Consider the following 5,440-nt stretch of genomic DNA (forward strand, 5'->3'; position numbering starts at 1 on the left):
GCTCTTTCCTGACTGTTCCTTAGGCTGGGACAGCAGATCATAATCTGCTTTATTATTATTGAGAGACTGCCTCACTCCTGTCTGTTCCTCAGGCTGGGACAGGAGATCACACACTGTATTATTATTATCGAGAGACCTGCTCTTTCCTGACTGTTCCTTAGGCTGGGACAGCAGATCATAATCTGCTTTATTATTATTGAGAGACTGCCTCACTCCTGTCTGTTTCTCAGGTTGGGACAGGAGATCACACACTGTATTGTTATTATTAAGAGACGGGCTGACTGTCTATTGCTCAGGCTGGGACAGTGGATCACACACTATATTATTATTACTGAGAGACAGGCTCACTTTGAATTCCCCAGACTGGGACAGATCACGCACTGTATTATTAATGAGAGACAGGCTCACTGACTGCTCCTCAGGCTGGGACAGGAGGTCACACACTGCATTATTATTATTGAGAGACAGGCTCACTGTCTGTTCCTCAGGCTGGGACAGGAAGTCACACACTATATTATTATTATTGAGATACAGGCTCACTGTCTGTTCCTCAGGCTGGGACAGGAGATCACACACTGTATTATTATTATCGAGAGACCTGCTCTTTCCTGACTGTTACTTAGGCTGTTACAGGAGATCATAATCTGCTTTATTATTATTGAGAGATTGGCTCACTCCTGTCTGTTCCTCAGGTTGGGACAGGAGATCACACACTGTATTATTATTATTATTGAGAGACAGGTTCACTGTCTGTTCCTCAGGCTGGGACAGGAGATCACACACTGTATTATTATTATTGAGAGATAGGCTCACTGTCTCTTCTTTTGGGCTGCGACAGGAGATCACACACTGTATTATTATTACTGAGAGAGAGGTTCACTGTCTCTTCCTCAGGCTGGGACAGGAGGTCACACACTCTATGATTATTATTGAGAGACAGGTTCACTGTCTGTTCCTCAGGCTGGAACAGGAGATCACACTGTATTATTATTATTGAGAGACTGGCTCACTGTTCCCCAAGCTGGGACAGGAGGTCACACACTGTATTATTATTATTGAGAGACAGGCTCACTGTCTATTCCTCAGGCTGGGACAGGAAGTCACACACTGTATTATTATGATTGAGAGACAGGGTCACTGTCTGTTCCTCAGGCTGGAACAGGAGATCACACTGTATTATTATTATTGAGAGTCTGGCTCACTGTTCCCCAGGCTGGGACAGGAGGTCACACACTGTATTATTATTATTGAGAGACAGGCTCACTGTTCCTCAGGCTGGGACAGGAGGTCACACACTGTATTATTGTTATTGAGAGACAGGCTCACTGTATATTCCTCAGGCTGGGACAGGAAGTCACACACTGTATTATTATGATTGAGAGACAGGCTCACTGTCTGTTCCTCAGGCTGGGACAGGAGATCACACACTGTATTATTATTATCGAGAGACCTGCTCTTTCCTGATTGTTCCTTAGGCTGGGACAGCAGATCATAATCTGCTTTATTATAATTGAGAGACTGCCTCACTCCTGTCTGTTCCTCAGGCTGGGACAGGAGATCACACACTGTATTATTATTATTGAGAGACGGGCTGACTGTCTGTTCCTCAGGCTGGGACAGTGGATCACACACTATATTAGTATTACTGAGAGACAGGCTCACTTTCAATTCCCTAGACTGGGACAGAAGATCACACACTGTATTATTACTGAGAGACAGGCTCACTGTCTGTTACTTATGCTGGGACAGGAGATCACGCTCTGTATTATTATTATTGAGAGACAGGCTCACTGTCTGTTCCTCAGGCTGGGACAGGAGGTCACACACTGTATTATTATTATTGAGAGACAGGCTCACTGTGTGTTCCTCAAGCTGGGACAGTAGATCACACTGTATTATAATTATTGAGAGGCTGACTCACTGTTTCCCAGGCTGGGATACGAGATCACACACTGCATTATTAGTATTATTGAGAGACAGGCTCGCTGTCTGCTCCTCAGGCTGGGACAGGAGATCACACACTGTTGTAGTGTGCTCTCACAAAGCACCAGTTCTGTAGGGGTTTGGGCATTTACTGGGACAATTATTAATTGTGGCAGTAAATCACAAAATTGATTCTTTTAATCGTCTTAGAATCTAACCATGGGATATAACTCAAACAACGCACACACAGGTACTAATACACGAGGATGCATTTATTATTATATAGAATATGCATGTAAACCTAACAGATCTTATCGTAAGGGTTATCAGAATACAAAATATATAAATTCATTCAGTTACAAAGAGTTACACATATCAAGAGGACATAAGTTCGGTATATCATTCATTTAAACCGTTTCGTAATTGAACTTGTTTACAACTTCTACATTAGATACTCAAAACAAGTACATAACCTTAGGAATTAAATTGATATCAAGTGGTTGGGATAACAATTGAATTCTTGAGCACTAATGCTGTGAAGTTGAATACTCACTGCCGGTGGGACCCTTTTCCCACTGTTTCCGTAGTGTAGTGGTTATTACGTTTGCCTCCCACGCGAAAAATCACCGGTTCAAAACCGGACGGAAACAGGCCCGTCTCATTTGTCGTCACGTACACTGTTTTGGGATTCACCTACCGCTGTGAAGACTCTCCCGCTCCTCTTTGTGGCCACAACGCAAAGTACTGACCACTATACGATCACGGCGAGTTACCGATACCCACGTGGCAGGGCGGAAAAGGCTGTGCTCTCTTCGTGTGACCTAATTCGGAAAAGTCCTGACGTTGCATTTCAACTGAGCCCCAGTATACATCGACCCTTCGACACTCTGAGTGACAACTCTCTTGCGCGTTTTCTCATATTTATGTAGTTTGCTCTCTCCAGCGCCCCCTGCCTAAAGTGACGCTTCCCTTTCTCAGCCCGATACGCAAGCGAGACACCAGCAGCAGTCCCTGCAGGTTTCCGTAGTGTAGCGGCTATCACGTTCGCCTAACACGCGAAAGATCCCTGGTTCGAGACCGGGCGGAAGCAGCCTATTTTTGCACGCTCCTGTACTTCACAGAGGTCTTGAGCGACCGGTCATTTGTTCCCAATGTATTTCCGGTGCCTTCATGCACTCTTGTACCAAACGCACGTTCCTTCTGTACGCGGAGCCGATCATTTGCAATTGGGCTGTGCCGACAGACCAGGACGAGCTCTGTCGGCTCAAAAGCAGCGCAGGACCTGCAAGAACAACAGAAAGATTAGCATCCAGTGGGGGCCTCTTAGTGAGCCCAAGATCTCATCAAGAATCGGCTCCAGCAACAGGGCTGGGCGCATTGTTCCATTCTCCGACCACTCTCGGTGTAAACAAGTCCCTACTGGTCTCTGCTTGAAATGCACTTTCCTGCGTTTGCTTTGGTGTAACTGGCTTCCCCTGCATGGGCGAATGTGAAGAAGATCCTTAGTAAGTCATTGAAGAAAACCGAGAAGAGGTCGGAGTGGCCTCTGTCGTTCATCAACGATCCAGTCAGGCAGTACTCCTCTGTAAAGCGCCGTTCGTTCACATCGATCGGCTTTCTTTTGCCTTCATTCGCGCAAGTAGTCAAAGCAGGCGCCCCTATTCTGCCGTGACCCGGATTCGAACCGGGGTTGTTGCAGCCACAACGCAAAGTACTGACCACTATACGATCACGGCGAGTTACCGATACCCACGTGGCAGGCCGGAAAAGGCTGTGCTCTCTTCGTGTGACCTAATTCGGAAAAGTCCTGACGTTGCATTTCAACTGAGCCCCAGTATACATCGACCCTTCGACACTCTGAGTGACAACTCTCTTGCGCGTTTTCTCATATTTATGTAGTTTGCTTGCATGATGCCCGGAACAGCAAGGTTGTGTGCTCCCATATGGTCTAGCGGTTAGGATTCCTGGTGTTCACCCCGGCGGCCCGGGTTCGACTCCCGGTATAGGAACCTGTCAGTTTTGCGTACGAAGGAGCCGCATTAAAACCACTCGAACGTACAAAACGCGCGAGAAGAGGGGGCGCTTGTTTCCAACCGAAGACTTCTCGCGTGTGAGACGAGCTGATCATCCCTGCATGAGGTGGGAGGGTTACTCTGGCAGACAGGGCTGACCTTCGGAAATAGGATTTATACTCTCCAAGATGATATTTGCACTTTCTGGAGAGGCGATTTTCTCCACTTCAGTAGCCCGATTTCGTCGATTGCGTGGAGAGGGCTGTAGAATGTGGCGCCGCCTTTCCTGCTCCGTCAATGACAGGCGTGCTGGTCTCTGGAGAGAGAGCACAGTCCATCAGCGCACTCCAATAAAGGCACTGGAAGCAGCTGAATCGCATTGGCGAAGCTCAGCGCTGGGCCGCTGGGCAGGGTTTGCCACCGTTTCCGTAGTGTAGTGGTTATCACGTTCGCCTCACACGCGAAAGGTCCCCGGTTCGAAACCGGGCGGAAACAGACTGGCTTCTTTTGTCGGCACGCACAAAAGGGGATTGGGGATTCGCCTAGCGCTGTGATCGAACAGACCCACTCACCTCTTAGTGTGGCGGGATCTGCACAGTGCATGTCGCAGCGCATCCTGCTTTCACTTCAATGCGCGTCCTGATGTACCCCAGTCGCCCGCGTGACAGGTGGGGATAATCACCACTATACTAACGAGGAAGACATCGCTCTCTCCGACCCCCGGCATCGTGTCCTGACCCACCGTGCTGGAAGCGGACGCGTGCTGTGATTCCTTTACGGAGCAGAAATGACAACCGAGGAGCCGAGAGATCATTTCAGCATTTCGCGTCTGAACAGAAAACACAAACGACCAACTCGGAATGATTTGCCTTTGATGCTTTCAAAGCGTTCTTTGTGCATCGAACAGACCCACTCACCTCTTAGTGTGGCGGGATCTGCACAGTGCATGTCGCAGCGCTTCCTGCTTTCACTTCAATGTGCTTCCTGATGTCGAGTCGTGTGCCGTGCGGAGGCTCTGAAAGCGAGAGCAATGAAAAGGTGCACTGCGCTGTGAAAGAAAACAGAGAAGTGAAAGGCAGTCCTTTCTCTAAGGAGGTAAAAGAAAAGCTTTCTACTCCCCGTCAGGGAATTGAACCCTGGACTCCCGCGTGACAGGCGGGGATACTTGCCACTATACTAACGAGGAAGACATCGCACTCTCCGATCCCCGGCATCGTGTCCCGACCCAGCGTGCTGGAAGGCGACGCGTGCTGTGATTCCTTTACGGAGCAGAAATGACAACCGAGGAGCCGTGAGATCATTTCAGCATTTCGCAGCAATTCAGCATTTCGAAAACACAAACGACCAACTCGGAATGACTTGCTTTTGACGCTTTTCAAAGCGTTCTTTGTGCACGACGACTGCGCCGCCTAGCAGATACAAATGGGTTGTACAACTTTGAACTTGCGAATGGAAGAGGGCTAAGCCCCCTCTCTTTTAGCCCAGGTTCGATCTGTCTCCCAGAA

At 48.4% G+C, this 5,440-nt stretch overlaps 1 non-coding gene across 1 annotated transcript; it reads left to right on the top strand.

The window, feature by feature from the left end:
- The first annotated feature begins 4,357 nt into the window (after positions 1–4,357).
- trnav-cac (transfer RNA valine (anticodon CAC)) lies at positions 4,358–4,430 on the top strand. Its single transcript has one exon. It is a non-coding gene; the product is annotated as a tRNA-Val (tRNA).
- Positions 4,431–5,440: the final 1,010 nt, after the last annotated feature.

Source organism: Atractosteus spatula (assembly GCF_055471065.1).
Source record: "Atractosteus spatula isolate fAtrSpa1 chromosome 10 unlocalized genomic scaffold, fAtrSpa1.hap1 SUPER_10_unloc_12, whole genome shotgun sequence".
Classification (NCBI taxonomy): Eukaryota; Metazoa; Chordata; class Actinopteri; order Semionotiformes; family Lepisosteidae; genus Atractosteus; species Atractosteus spatula.